General features: G+C 43.8%; 1 long non-coding RNA gene across 1 annotated transcript in view; it reads left to right on the top strand.

The window, feature by feature from the left end:
* The window catches only part of LOC144379674 (uncharacterized), an 89,867-nt gene that overhangs the window by 39,701 nt on the left and 34,005 nt on the right, over positions 1 to 16,161 (top strand). Inside the window, exon 2 of the long non-coding RNA XR_013443002.1 lies at positions 5,062 to 5,129. This is a non-coding gene — a long non-coding RNA (uncharacterized LOC144379674). The remainder of the gene's footprint in view (positions 1 to 5,061; positions 5,130 to 16,161) is intronic.

Here is a 16,161-nt window from a genome sequence, read left to right on the forward strand (position 1 = left end):
TGTGTGATTGGAAAGAAAGGTGAATTTCAGAATTGGGAGAAGAATTTGTCAGGGGAAAATCTGTCTTTGTTTTGTGAAATGCGTTGATGGGCCATTTTGTTGTATGAAGAGCCCACAGAGCATGGCCCGAGCGCCGAGCGGGGCAGAGAGAAACAGGCTTCTTTCTGAAATTCACACGTCGCCGGTAGTCCCGTAGTCAGGCTGGGAACCCTACAGTAGGTCCTCGTTAGCACTAACATTCCAAGATGATTTTTGCAGTGAATCAGTCAGGGCTCAATCAGGAAAGCAGATCCACGGAGTTACAGAAGAGATTTATTACAGTCGTTAGACCTTACACAATTGTGGAAAGAATTGGGGAAATGAAAATTCAAGAGGGACTTTGAAGGATCAAAGAGAGAGTCGCCAACCAGCCTGTCAGTCTCAGAGGCTGAGCACTTCCAGCGACCTGAATACAGGGAGGCTCACAGGAAGCTGTGTCTCCACGTTAGCTACCGCTTCTCAGCATCTCCTGCTAAGTGTCTGTGGGATTTGGGGGCTCGTGGTGACCCTGCGTCTGCCTGGCACCGCACCTCACCATGAAAACCTTCAGAGAATAATGGTTGCTGCTTCACTTCTGATTCCAAATACTGTCTGCATGTCTCTTTTGGTTAACTCTCACTCAGAACAATACAGGGAAGAGGATTCTGGAAAACATAGTTCCCACTTCATCAACTTGACACAGTATAAACCACCACACGCGGGAAATCTGGAGGAATCTATTGCAAAGTTATTTGAATTAATAACATAATTTAGTAGGTAACAGGGAAACAAGATAATAACTTTCTGATATAACAGTGATAATGAGTTAGAAAATATAGTAGGAAAAATCCCACCTGGGAACCCCAAAATCTAAAACACTCAGCAATAACATCAATGAGAACCAGGTGGTACTTATGTGTGATAAACTTCATAACATTACTCAGGAACATAAAAGGAAACTTGGATAAATGGAAATATAAGCCATGTTCTTTCATGGAAACTCAGCATTGCAGAGCTATTGATTATTTAATTTATAAATGTGATATAATTCCAATAAAAATTCCAATAGCATTATTTTTTAGAACACGTAAAATTATTTAAAATTCATTTGGAGGAATAAAAACAGGAGAATAACAAAGAAAATTTAGAAAAGGAAGAATAATGAAGGAGGACTTGCCTTACTAGATGTTAAGACACATTGTAAAGTTACAATAAGCACAGCAACATAATACTGGCCCCAAAAGAGACAGACATGCCAATCACCAGAAGGAATTCCTGAGATTTGATAAAGGTGGCATTTCAAATCACTAGATGAAGAATATTCAGTAAATGACATGGGGCAAATGGCTAAGCAGTTGGAAAAAATTAAATTGGAGCTCAAAAAAACCTCTAACCAAAATAATTTTCAGATGACTTTGAGATATAAAACACCAGAAAAACATAGATAAATATTTAATCTTGGGGTAGTGAAGGCCTTTTAAAGCGTGATGCCATAGGCAAAAATCATAAAGGAAAGATCATTCGATTCATTGTATAAAAATTTTAAACCACATAAGCAAAAAAAAAAAAAAAAAAAAAAAAAAAAACCCCACAAAGTGACAAAATGCAAATTGCATTTGTAATGTTTTTGACAAATGGTTAATATTCCTAATATATACCATTTTTAACAAGAATATAGAAAAACAATTAAAAGGTATGTCAAGAAATCCCCTCCCCACAAAGTATAACTAAAAGCAAAAAAAAAAAAAAAAAGATAAATTCATATTCATTAAGAAATCAAGGAAATGAAAATTATAATAGTATAACTTTTCCCCCATCAAATAGGCAAAGATAAAGGGAAAGATAACATCCACTGTCAGACTGTCCTACTGGGAAAATGAGTCAGCATCTACTGCAGACAGGGGCATGAACTGTGAGGTGTAGGGAGGGTATGTCAATAGGGGAGATCAAAAGCCAGTGGTAGATATCAGAAGTCTTAAAAATGTGCACCCCTCTGATCCAGGACACCTCCTTCTGGTATTTCTTTTCTAAGGATATTATCATGAATATACCTCTTTAACTACAAGAATATTTATCAGAGCTCTGTTTAAAATAAGGGCCAATCACATGAGGCTTGGTGAAGCATGATACATATATTGATAATATCATGTAATCATTTAAAAGGTTGTTTTAATACATGGGAAGTTGTCTACAATGTAGAATAATAAATGAAAAATCGGTTTACGAAACAATGTCAGCAGTCATTTATGGTCTTTATTACTTTAATAAATATTTATTAAGTCTCAGTATGTGCCATGCACTAGACAGTATAATCATATTAGTATTAGTAATGGAACTAAATAGGACATAAATAGTACTTTACCAGTGCCTGTCCTACTTTAATATACACACAGAAATAATATATACATAGAAACATATTATACAACATACACGTGCATATACACACATAGAAAATACTGGAAGGATATCTACTTTGGTAGATAGCTGTGATTTTCATTTTTGTACTTGGCTTAGTTTTGTTTTCTAAATTTTGCTCAGTGAGTAAATTGTTTCCTTCTGTTTGATAACAAGTTGTTTATCACTCTCTTGTTTTACTCTTCTTTTCCTTTTATGGTCTTTGACCCATTTCCCCCCTCTGTCCAGTGTGAAGCTTTGGTGGAGAATCAGAGGACAGGAAATCAGTTGCACCTGGAACAGCTGAGTGACCTAACACTGTGGCTAGGGAAGTACACAGGCAAAAAATGTCCGCTGAGTAGAGTGACCAACCCCCCCCAACCCCCGCCATTTATCAGAAAGGAAGGAGAATGGTGCATATTTGAATTATCAGAGACTCGACACACAGCAAACTCCTCCTTTAAGCAGCCACTTCTTTTCCACCCGCACTGCCTTTCTCCATATCCAGCCCCCTGTGGTTCTTCCAGCCTGCCTTTCGCTGCAGGTGGCTGCCGCAGCACGGCTCTCGCCCTCACACACCTTCAGCCGCTCTCCACGCCTACATGATACAGTCTGAGTGCCTCAGCCTGGCGTGCAAGATCCCTTCATCTGGTCTCCATGCTCCCCATGATCTTCATCACCCCTTCGATGCAGCCCCTCCACACTACTTCCTGCCCTGCTCTGTCCTCTTGTGGTTTAGCTCACACTGTTGCTTTCTCCTTCACTGTCTGCCTCCGGGCTCAGATGATACTTTCTCCCCAAGACTTCTTCATAATCTTTCTGCCAGATTTCCCCATCACCGAAAGTTTGCTCCTTTACTACAGCACATGCCTGCCATTACAGTTCTTTAAATGAGCTGTGACTTCTTGTTAGCTTCCTCTGTGCAAGGAACTCAGTATGCATTTGCTCCACTGCATTCAGCATGCTAAATAGGAGTTAGCAATTTTCAAAGGATTAGAGGGTATAAGTACACTCACCACTGGAGATAGTTCAAGGATTGCATTTTTAAATAATAATACTTTACTTATATAGCACTCTACCATTTCTTTATAAGTCTCTTTCACATGATGAGAGCTAGTCTGAGCAATATTTGCATCTTCCTGGGAAAAGTGATTTATCTAATGGTACATGGACAGATGGCAGAGTTGGAATATAAAATCTGATTTCTTCCTTCCTAATGCCGTACCTTTTGTTGCACTAAATGGTTCAATTTGGAGGGAACCTCAAGATCTTACAATAGGAGGGGGCCCTCATTTTAATATTCATTGCCTTGATAGGGGATTACAGAATTTAGGATTACAGGAGCTTTTTGGTTGTTTAGAATCTGAATAGACGGGAGGTATTTGGGATTAATTCATCTAGCATAGCACCATTGCCAGTGCATGGATGTCCCTGCTGACCATCAGATACTTGTCCCTGTACCTGTGAAGTGACCCCTAGGTTTTCTCCTTTCCCAGGTTGGGGGAGGTCCACCCTGCTTCATGCATGGCTGATCCTGCGGGCCTGCCCGGCCTCCTTTACGGAGGTCATTGGACCCTGTATTTTCTCCTACAAATGTCTCTGGCATTTGAAAGGCGAGTAAAGCCCCCCAGCGCCTGCTTGTTCACAGAGGGCCCTTATCAGTTGTTGATGAGACCCTGTCTAGGCTCACAGACAGGCAGTTTCCTCCAGCCCCAGAGCCCGAGCCCGCTGTGGAGCCAGAAGAAGGTGATAAGCCTCCGAGAAGATTTTTTAGGAGCCTTGCCTATCTTTCACACCAAGTCACCAGGGTACATTTTCCATGGTCGCCATTTACAGATAGGGTGACTGCTCTCGGATAAGGCTGGGGGCCGCAGTGGGTGGAGGGACGTTAAAGGGGGCAAATGGTTTTTCCAATTAACTGCCCTTGGGAATCCCTCAGGACTCTACAGGCTTTGTCTTTGACAACTGAGTCTTTTTCTTTTCAATTGTAAAAATCCCTCCCCAGCCAGCCAGGCAAACCCTCTGTGGCTGGCTCCAAAGCAATCAGACAGGGTAGGCCCAGAGCCTCCTGGTGAACGAGGTGAGTTTTACTGGGCCTTAACTATGGGGAATGTTCTGTCTGCCGCTGCCAGGCAGGAAGGCTGTGGTGATAGGGGCGGCGGGGCGGCCCCAGAAAAGCCCAGAGTGAAGCCCGGTGTCTCAGACTAGTCAGGTTACAGGAAATATGTTTCTAGAATCGCCCACAGACCAACCCCTTGACAGCGTCTCCTTGCCAAGTGTTCGGACAAGGCCAGAAGGAAGCACAAAGGGACTGGCTGATGCTTGGCTGGGAAGCAAAGACAGGTTCGTGTTCCCGGGACCCAGAAAACCTACCTTCTCTTTGCACACTTTTTAAGAGCGAGACATGGGTGATAGAGAGAGTGCACGAATGATTTACGGCATTCATAAAAAGTTAAATGAGGGTTTCAAATGGTGTTTAGAAAATACCTTACCTTGGTTTCCTGTTTGGACAAGTAAATAAGTGTTCTAGACTTTACAGAGAACTGAAGTACAATCAATTTTTAAAATGTAGTGTTTTGAGTTATTTGTAAAATGCCTATCCATTGCATTGTCTTGTATAATTGTTCTTATCATCCCTTTCCAATGCAGAGCTGAGAGGCAGGGAGTGAAGCCGATGCCCAGTGTCACACAGCTCGTGGGGGTAGAGCGCGCTTTGAGTGAGTTATCTCTTTCCTCCATTTCATGCTACTTTAGTTTTTTTAACTGTTAATTCTGTTTTGGTCATTCCCCCAAAGAGCAGACCCAGACAGAATGTAGCCTCATAGGGTCAATTTAGGAGGAAAGCATGAGCTTTGGTAAGAATACGATAGTATGTGTGTCGGCGGGGAAGGGGGTGGCTAGCGGAGATGGCAGTAACGTAAGGTTGGCTGATCTGGAGTAGAGCTATTTTACAGTACGCCATCCAAAAGATTGCTCCCTTTCTGGATTCAAGTTTTCCACGTGATAACACCCAGACTATTAGTAGCGCTTTTAAACACACTGTTATGTTTTTGTCCCACTGTTGACTCACATCATAATCTCGCCATCATGTGTCAGATACCATGGTGCAGAGCAGGCAGTTTGGGTCTAGCCCATGTTCTTGGGTGAGATGATGTCTGTACTGTCCACGGTACAGGGATGGGCTTGCAGAAATGGACAATAAGTGGTAGCCAGAACTGTCATTGTTTCCAGTGACAGCAAGAACAGACTGGGTCCGTTGCTGCAGAGAGATGCATATGCAAAGTACAAATGATGGGACTTCATTTCAGGCTCCCAACCAGTCACAGAAAGAAGGTGTTCATAGCCTGTGGGACCACTTTGTAATTATTATGGTGGCAGGGCCGCTGTCCCATTCCTCTACGGCTAAAGCTTGCACACTCTTCTTTCTGGTTTCTATTTGTCCTAAGAAACTTGAGCCTTGGGGAGACAGACATAGATGGAAATGCCTTCCTAGTTCCCCTTTGGAAGAAGGATCGAATTAATGGTCTGTAGAGGAGACTCCCAAGCCTTACATTGACCTTCCTCCCCAGCTTCCTTTATTTTGGAACTTGATAACTCAAGGCAACCACCAGCAAAGACCACCAACTACTCACCCTCTAGGTAAAATTCCTCATGGGAACTTGGGTTTGGGGGTTTACCTCGAAGAAGCAAAGTGGGTAACAGCCATGGATCATGGTTTCGGCGCCGTTGCCCACTGGATACTGCCTGGTCCCTGGCAGCTCTCTTCTAAAGGGACAGTTTGGGTCCAGCCCAATGGTTACAGTATTGCATAGAGACCCCATGTGACTCTCTACCCTTTGAAGTCTGGGGACAGACTCTGCCTCTAAAAGTGCCTGAAGAATCATTTCATAACATAAATGATTTTTTTTTTCAATACAGTGCTGGGAGAATTATTATTAGGAACTTCGGTGTTTGTGGAGGGTGCCAAGACTTTGGCAAGCCTGGATTTATTTAGAATAATAACAAGGCCAGGACAGGGTGGGTGGTAGGCTATTTTATAGGTAAGGAAGTAGAAGAAAGAAGCTTACACTGAGCTCTGGGAATCTAAATCTTGGAAGATGCTTATTCCTGGAGAGCACACTGCCTGCGTTTGTCTGGTTGTGCATTTAACGCAGCATGATAGACTAGCAGGAGGGGCCATATTTCCCAGCTTTGTGCACTAGTCTGGGTAGTATGCCTCAAGGGGACACTAAAGAGCTGGTTTTAGTATTCCCAGGGCCCAACAGTCTGTGACTCAATACCCTCTCTTGACCACTAACACTGGCCACGTGGATGTCACACCTCCCTTGCTTATGGTGCAACATTACCCCAGAGGTCTTTCTCTCACCAAGATGGAATGTAGCAAATTGCCCCCTGGGGAATCCTCATTACTTGAGTTACTGCATGTCCCAGCATTTATGAGTCTTCCTTTTCACATATTTTTTACTGGTAAAATTGAAAAATATAAATTATCCAGGAAAAATAAATACAACCTGTAATTTTATTTTTCTTGAAATGAAAGACATCTCTCTTATTCATCCTTTTACCCATCATCTAATCAACTGGAAATTCAGTAACCCAAGAATTTCACAAAATATTGGTTGTCTTAATAAAAGTAAGGCGAATAATAAACACATCTCCATTAGGATATTTTTTAAAGCAATTTTCAGAGAATGCAATAGTAGGACCAGTACGCCTTCTACTTAATACACAAATCAGTGTTAAAAGTATGTGCCCAGAGACAATCAGGTATCAGAGGCTCCTGCAGGAAGGACTCCACTTCCCTGAAATCTCAGAAACTCCGAAATTCTGAAAAAAGCCTGCCCCTCTCACATCTGCAGACCTGTACCAAAACCCTGAGGCATGACTCCTAATTCTCAAAGCCCTTTCTAAATCATTCACTCGCATTCGAATGGCAACGATGGTTTTATTGCCCTTAGACTGAGAATTAGTTAGCTCTTTGGTGCAAATGGCATAACTCAGCCAGTTGTTAGCATTACTAGTAGGTTCCAGGAGCTCTCCTACTTTCTCTCATTCCGGAAAAGTTGGGGGCTTTTTGCATGTATTAAAAAAGAAAGGTGATTTCTTCTTTCATTTACCAAATTTGCTGAGTTGCTTTCAGTGGGTGTCAAAGATGGCCTTAATTTTGTTCAGTACTCAGTTTTAGGCTATTCAGGTTTTTCCTTCTTCTTGCTTAAGTTGTTTCAGAATTAGAGTAAATATTTACTTTAAAAAAATCTGTGTCCTGAGCAACCCAAATGTCCATCAATAGGCAAATGGATAAATAAAATATGGTATTTACACACAATGGAATAATATTGGGCTTTTAAAGAAGGAGATTCTGACACATGCTCCAACATGAATGGATCTTGAAGACATTACGCTCAGTGAAATAAGCCGGACAGAAAAAGACAAATACTGCATGATTTCCCTTAACCTGAGGTTCCTAGAGTGGTTAGATCCATAGAGACAGAAAGTAGGTAGTGGTCCGGGCTGGATGGGGGGGGGGGGGGTGCGGGGAGTTGTTAGAGGACACAGAGCTTTAGTTTCACAAGAGGTGGATGGTGGCAAACGCTATGCAGCATGAATGTACTCACGCTTGGAAATGGACGCTTAAGAAAATGGTTACAGTGATATCTTTTATGTTATGCATATGCTCAACGTTTTTAAATTTTAAAAAATTTTTGAAAATTAAAAGCAATTAGGGAAAAAACCCTAACTTTGTCCTATGGGTGCATGCTCTCCTTGACCGTGGTTCAGGGGATTCGGAACAGAGAAGGGAGACTGAGACGCGCTCTCTCTCCACAGCACTGGGGGCAGCTCCCTAGCTATGAGCTCTGTTAAACAGATACCAGAGTTCAGCCGCCTGCAGTGAGGATCCCTGATGTCCAGCACATTTAACTGGGGCTTTTTCCTGGATTCATGTTCTTTCTTGGCAAAGTGATAATGCTCCTAATTAGCACAGCTTCCGGACTCCCTCCGGCCTGACAGGCCCAGACAGGGAGGGAGCCAGAGGAGGGCTGTCTGCGGGTCCAGGGGAGTGGCTGGGTACCCAGCAGCTAGAGGCAGGGCCTGGAAGGAAGAGGGAGGCCCTAGATAGAGAGGGCAAGAGGGGAAAGTTTTGCTGACAGAAAAGAGATATATTCTAGACCGACTTCTAATGCAAGTAATGTTTAAATCTCATTCCCAGAGTACAGTGCTCTCAGGATAACCTGAATTAATTTAGTGTCCTCTGTGCTTTTTCTCCAGTGAGGACCCAGGGAAGCTACGAAAGAATGTCTTTCTCTCTCCTCTCTTTCTGCTTCTCTCTCATAATCAAAGCCCACGAGGATCCTTGCTGCATGATTTAACCCAAACTGGGACCCTGACAGTGGAAGGTCATCTCCAACAATGCGGTATCCAGCCCTCCCTCTCACCCTGTAATAGGCCCTCAAGTCCTAGAGATCATCCCTCTGACTGACTCCCTAAAACGCAGTAGTGTGTTGAATGGTAGCCCTCCAAAACGTTTGCCCACCCAGAACCTGTGAATGCCACTTTATCTGGAAAAAAGGTCTTCGCAGATGTAATTAAGGATCTTGAGATAAGATCATCCTGGATTATCCAGGTGGGTCCTAAATCCAATGACAAGTGTCCACATTAGAGAAAGGCAGAGGGAGAGTTGGGACACTGAGGAGTAGGCCTTGTGAAAGCAGAGACAGAGACTGGAAGGACGCAGACACAAGGAACTGCCGAGCCACCAGGATCTAGGAAAGGCAAGGAAGGATGCTCTCTCTAGAGTCTTTATAGGGAGCGTAGGCCTTCTAGCCCCTTGATTCTGGGCTTTTGATCTCCAGAACTACAGGAGGAGAAATTCCTGTTGGTTTAAGCCATTAAATTTATGGTCATTTGTTACAGCAGCCCTATAAAACTAGTACATGCCAACACTACAAACCAGCATGGCAGTGTCCTTTGCTGCTGAACTTAGCTGGTGGAACTCACGCTTCCTTTTCTTGAAAAGGAGCCGCTCTGGTGACATGTAGGAGCCATGGTCTTGCCCCGTCCTGTATGCATGCGCCATCCAGGGGCCCTGTTGCAGGTCCGTCTGTGAGTGGGTTGCCAGGCTGGGGTCCAAGATTCTGCATTTCTAAGACACTTCCTATGGCACAGATGCTGTTGGCGGTGTACTAAACTTTGAACCCACAAAAACTAGTTTGGGATAGAGACTCTCCAGCAGAAGCATAATAAACAAACATGTTAATTGTGTTCTGCTGGGAGCCATTGGCCAGCATTCAGTCTATCAGGGACTCCTCATGATCTTCACCTACATTTGTGATTTTTATCACAGTATTTGACCTAATCTGTTTGATGCTGTAGCTAGAATGCCGTTATCCATGATCTCTGTCCCATAAATTTAGAACCAATAATCTGTTTTGCATAAAGATATCTATGCTGTCTCTTCCTCACCTGTTAAACAAGGGACTTAGGCTAGGGTTGCTCAAATTTCCTCCAGCTTGAACTTTCTTTGAGTATGGGATGCTTTCCGCACACACAGACATAAGACTGTCTGGAGTCTTAGTATCTACTTTTGCCTTCAGCTTGAGGCCTTTCTCCTTGTTTTGCCCTAAACCAAGGGCAGAAAAATGGCCTGATTCTCTGCAACATAAAGGAAAGTGATGAAATACTCCTTTGCATATGCTGTTGTGGTTTTTCCACTGAACAGTTGATGTACCTGCCCTCCCCCCAGTGAGTTGTGAGCTTTCTTCTGAAGATCTAATTCCCATGAACTAGCTGATAGTGAGCCTCTCTGATATCTCCTCCATTTTAGGTGTGTGTGTGTGTGTGTGTGTGTGTGTGTAAACCTTACTGACCAAATCCTTGTGCTCATCTTATATACAAAACTGAGTGTGAAGTCTGACTATCCAGAGCATGCATGCACTCTCTTAGCACTATCTGGAAAATACCCATCCTCTGCAGTTGTTGCTCTGAGGGCAGAACTAACCACTGCCTTTATCAGAATGTTACTCCCTTAATAAGTGGTATTTACAAAAAGCACTTTACTGCCAGGATTGACACTGCAGACTTTTGCAAAGATGCTATAGGACTGTCCATAATCCCAGCAGGATGGCCATTTTCAAGCATCACTTTTCAGTTCCTCTGAGCTCCCACGGCCCTACCACACTTCTACTATGAAGCACTTTAAAGATTTGGCTTAAAACACACGCACCCAACTGGTAATGCGGGAGCTGCTGTTCAATGGCACAGATTCTCCAGCTCATCAAAAATGCATTTACCTTCCTCACAGGTCTAGCCCATATCCCCTCACTGCATTTCACAGGCCAGTGGAATGGGAAGGTGTCACCGGAAATGGAGTGAGGTAACATTAACATGTCCCCAAACAACATAATGTGGGAAATATTCCTACTGGAGGGTGAACCGTGACCACTTTCCTTACTTGGATTCATTTTTTTAACTCACTCACCTCTCCCCTCTTCCTTTCACTTGTTTAGTGATGAAAATAGAGACCTTCACAAGATCCCTCGTAGCTATGGGGTTGAGAGTAGGCTAATGGGTTCCTGAGCAGGCATCTGTTTGTGGAATCTGGAACAGAGGCGTGTCTAGGGCTGATGTCCCTTCCTGGTGCCTCTGGTTCTGTCTAAACAACTGCTTCATGCTCTGTTCTCTCCCAGCAGCTTCCTCAGTTCAGGGTTTTGGCTCCTCTGTCACTCAGGCTTACACACGGCTTTCTTCAAACCCCTTGACCTTTTTCTTGCTCTACGGTGTTTCACCTCTGACTGCATATTTGCAAATTCTTGCCATGTGTCCCAGTTCAAATTCTCAAGAGAAAGAATCTGATCATAGGAGAATCTTATCTCTTCATGGGGTCACTCACCGGAAGATTGCTGGCCAGCCTTGGTGCTCCTGGGTCATGTGACCCTGGGTCAGATGATTTGACTTGATCCAATCAGCTGCGGCTCAGGTATTAGGGACACAAACCATGGTCCAGGCAGTAAAGGGCTAGGGGTTGGGCAGATTTGCTGTGAAGAGGGTTTGGGCAGGGCTTGTAATGACCCAGTTTCCAGGACATATGCTTCCCTCATCTTACTTTGAAAGGGCTTTAGATAAAAGGCCAGGGTGAAGATTCAAGGGGCTAGGGGGGTCATAGATGTAGAGTAAGTACCAACCCCCTCCTGTTTCCAATCCTCAAAGGTAAGAAGGGGTGAAGCCAAAGTCACAGAAAATTGAAACTGCTCTCCTTGAAAACACCAAATAAGCGTGGTCAGGAACCAAAAGTTAGCTCGTGCCTTCATAGACACAGCCCGACCTAGCAAAACATCGTCAGGGAGAGCAGGCTGCGGAATTGTGGGGAAGAGGTGGGTGTGACGGGGCAGGAAAAGCAAGCTCTCAGCTGTGAATGTGTTGTGTGCACTTGGATGCGAATCAGGCTGCAGCCCGCCACATTGCACACCAAGGGTCATGTCACTGTGTGAATTCCATTTGCAGGTCCCCTTTTTAAAAGGCGGAACTGGCCTCCCTGGCTCTAATGGAGGAGACCGGCTCGAAGCTTACAGCTAGAGAGGTGGAGGGGCCCCCAGCACTCTGGAGACTTTGTCTGGCTTGGGCTTCCACTTTGCTTCTGCTGGCCTCAGCTCCCACTCCATTGCCACCTCCTTCCCATTTTCTGTACTATTCACATTCACTAATGATTTCTTATGCTTTAATGGCACAAGGTGGCATCAAAAATGACTACTTTTAAAATAATGCAAGAAAGCTCTTGGAAGAAAATAAAGAATATCTTCATACCTTCCCACTTGGGGGTAGGTAAAAGATTTCTTAGACACAAGATATAAGAAGCACTAACCATAAAAACATAAATAAATTGGACTTCATCAAAATTAAAAATTTCTGCTCATCAAAAGACACCATCAAGAAAATAAAAAGCCAAGGACCGAGAGAAATATTCACAATGTGTATATCCAACTTACATCTAGAATAAATAAACCACACCTACAAATCAGTAATGAAAATATAACCTAATAGAAACAGGCTAAAGCCTTGGGCACTTTCCAAATATAAAAATGGTCTATAAACATGCAGAGTGCTCAATATCACTACTCATTAGGAAAACGCAAATTAGAAACTAGAAGGTATTACCACTTCACAGCCACTTGCTTGAATGGCTATAATTTTCTTTTTTTTTAAGATTTTATTTATTTGACACAGAGAGAGACACAGTGAGAGAGGGAACACAAGCAGGGGGAGCGGGAGAGGGAGAAGCAGGCTTCCTGCCGAGCAGGGAGCCCGATGCGGGGCTCAATCCCAGGACCCTAGGATCATGACCTGAGCCGAAGGCAGACGCTTAACGACTGAGTCACCCAGGTGCCCCTGAATGGCTATAATTTAAAAGACTGACAATACCAAAAGTATATCAGCTGGAGAAGGAACAATGGGACTCTCATATATTGCTGGTAGAAGATCACAATGTTATAGCCACTTTGGGCAGTTGTTTAGTGCTTATTCTTTAACTGTTAATACACCTACCCATGACCCATCATTTCCTTTCTAAGTATTTATCTGAAAGAAATGAAAGCACACATCTACACACAGACTTGTTCAAGAATGTTCATAACAGTTTTATTCTTAGCAGCAAGAAACTGGGAAAAAAAAGTCTATCAATAGGTTAATGTATAAACATGAGTTAGGGCAACCTCCTGCAAGGGAGATAACTGGGCAAGGCAGCTCCCTGAGGGCAGTGCCCAGTAAGAAATGCAGATGTGGGTTATCCCAGCAGCAGCTGGGGCGTGTGAGTCCCAAAGAGGGTATCTGGGCAGACACACCATAGTCTCTACTACATCATATAACTAACATCCCACTTAAGATAGAAAACATTTCCATCACCCCCAGAAAGTTCCCAGTACCCTTTGCAGTCATATAATGGAATACTACTTAACAATAACAAAAGTTCTGAGGTATACAAAAATGTGACTGAATCTAAAAACCATTATGGACTCCAGACACTGCAGACTATCTTCTTTGTGATAAAGACTCACAAAATAAACTCACAAAAATAATTTGTGGTGAGAAAAACAGCAATGCTTTTCTCTTGGTGGAGGTGGGAGCAAGGTGAGGGGATAGAGATTGACTGCAAGGAGAACCTATTAGTGGTAGGTGGATCGTAAAGAGCACGCTATAGGGTGTGACTGTTAAAAGTTGTACTGGTGGTGGGCATGGTTGGGATATCAATGGAAGAGGATGCGTTAGGCAGTAAGCTTGAGTGGAATGAGGGAAGTAGTTACCACAAAGATTGTGTAATTGAGGACCTTCTGGGCAGCACTGAAGGAACCCTTAACCTGTAGCCAAAGGAGAGAGAGCAGTGTGAAGGATCAGGTACAGAGCTTAATCATAAGAATAGAGGAGATTCAAAGGCTGACTTCACAGAGTCCCGAAATCTGGTTTAGAAGGAAAGGAACCCCGAGAATTGAGCCTGGGAGACTTGAATAGACACTACTGAGAATCTTGAACTCCTAAATAGCCCTCAACCCACTGGGCTGTAAGGAGCCCACTCCTGCTTATTAAATAATAGCACTCTCTCAACTTACTTGAAGTTTATACAGAAATCACAAGTGAAATAAATATCTTACAAGACAATGTTTGTCTCCACCCAGGATCTTTTCCCTCCCCTTACCATCTTCCTTACTGTCAACAAGACCAATAATAAGGGTCAAAGCCCAGAACAGTCTGCCCACAGGGGTGCTAAGCCTGCTAAAAAATCTGAGAGGAGCTATTTGCCAAGTATCCACTACATCAAGGAGCTGCAGGATCTAGCTAATAAGTACTAGATCTTGGAACATCGGACCCTGAGCATGCAGAATCAAGAGAGAGGAACAAAACGTTGGATCAAGGAGAGTGTATTAATATGAGGAACTCTCCAGCGATCCAGAATTCACACCATGGCAAGGATCCTGGAGATGGGGCTAATATGTTCCTAGCTACTGGATACATGAGAAAAATGATGGCCACCACTAAGTGAAGTAGAAATGGGAGAACTGCCATGACAGACAAGGAGGAAAGCATCAAAAGACTGAGCAATGGGCATGCTAGAGCAGATATTTCATAAGGCCAGAAAATCCATCAACTAACAAGTTTTGCAGGAGGGCCTAGAGAATGTGCTGGTTGGTGAGTGTGCACTAGAATTGTTAAGTAGCTCAGTGGTGGCTGTCTTCATAGACCAGAGCTTCCAGCAAAAGATGTCACTACAGAACTGGGCTTCTGAAACAATGGAGATAATAGGATCCCCAAATAATAGAAGCCAGGTGGCACAATTATTACAACAAGCAGCAAGGTCAGAGCAGAGACTTGACCAAGCAGGATGGACCAACAGAGAGATGGAGATGGTTGATAGAATACATTGTTCCTCAGGCAGAGATAGCTGGGCAACCAACAGAAGCATTGTTAATTTGTACAATCAAAAGAAATCCAGGGTGAATGATCAGAGCCTTTGGACAACAGCCCCAGAAAAATTCAAGATTCCTGGCTGTTCTCAGACCTGGAACCCATTAACTGAAGTATAGGTCAAGCCCCCAGGAGGAACAGTTTTGCAAGTCTACAGCATGTATACTCAGTAGTAATTTCTCCAGTCCTTCCCTATGGCTATTTATTCAGATAACCATGCATTGAGCAAAGAGGAATCTGCATAAACTTTTCAGAAATTGTTGGGCATCCTAGGGTTTTGACCTAGGGAGTTGACAGTGATGCCCAAGAACCCAAAAGCAACTATAACCTGCCTGTTAGAATTGGAGCATATGGGGTCCAGATGATAACTGGAACCCTGAACCTAGTCCAGCTAACAGTGGGCTCGCTGGCCCATGGTACCACGCAGTATTATTTCTCTAGTCTCTGGATGTAGAGTTGGAGTCATCATTGTTGGTAGTTGGCATAACCCCTATTCTTGGGTGTTGCCATCCAAACTTAACTTCCAAGCTTGGATCTTTGTTGCTCCATGAAGACCAGCTTGGACTCAAACCCATAGGCTCTTCCCAGTCTTAGCTGTTTTGAGTAACTGCTTTGGACCTGAGAGCCTAACCTTGACTCTGGCCCATCCAGCTGGACTCACCTGCCCCAGGAGAGACTGCACACTTTGCAGCCCAATAGTCCAACCTTCCTATGCAGAGAAAACCCAGGCCTGGCCGGGACATCTTCTAACTTTGCTTAAAGAGATAGTGGAATGTAAGAAGTGATATTGCACCCTGAGATCAAGGCCGACAACATAGAGGAAACGGTTCCTGGGCCCCACCAATGTGAGGGAAAACCAAATAAACACATTCTAGACAATACACCAATAAAGAGCAGGGATACACAGGTATTTGGAGATGGGATGGAGAGCAGATTTGCTTATTATTACAACCAGCAAGTAAATAATACTGGCTTGCAATTCATTTAGCAACTACCACGTACCAAGAATATTCACATTTGCTCTCTTATTTGATCCTAATGACGACCCTGGGAGGTGAACTGCATGCCCATTTTATAGAGAAGGAAACTGAGGCTCAGAGAACAAAGCTAAATGGCCCAAAGTCCTAAATCTCCCAGGCAGTGGAGTGAGAATCCCAGTCTGGCCAGCTGTTTGTGGCCCCAGCGCCGCGGCCGTCACACCAAATTGTAACCCGGTTGCAGAGGTTCGTGGTTCAAGCCCCTTGGATAAATCGCTTGGCTTCCGGCGAGGGGGCTTAAGAAAATATGCTTTTTCTTTCATGC

The sequence above is a fragment of the Halichoerus grypus genome, chromosome 12 (assembly GCF_964656455.1).
Source record: "Halichoerus grypus chromosome 12, mHalGry1.hap1.1, whole genome shotgun sequence".
In the NCBI taxonomy this organism is placed as follows: domain Eukaryota; kingdom Metazoa; phylum Chordata; class Mammalia; order Carnivora; family Phocidae; genus Halichoerus; species Halichoerus grypus.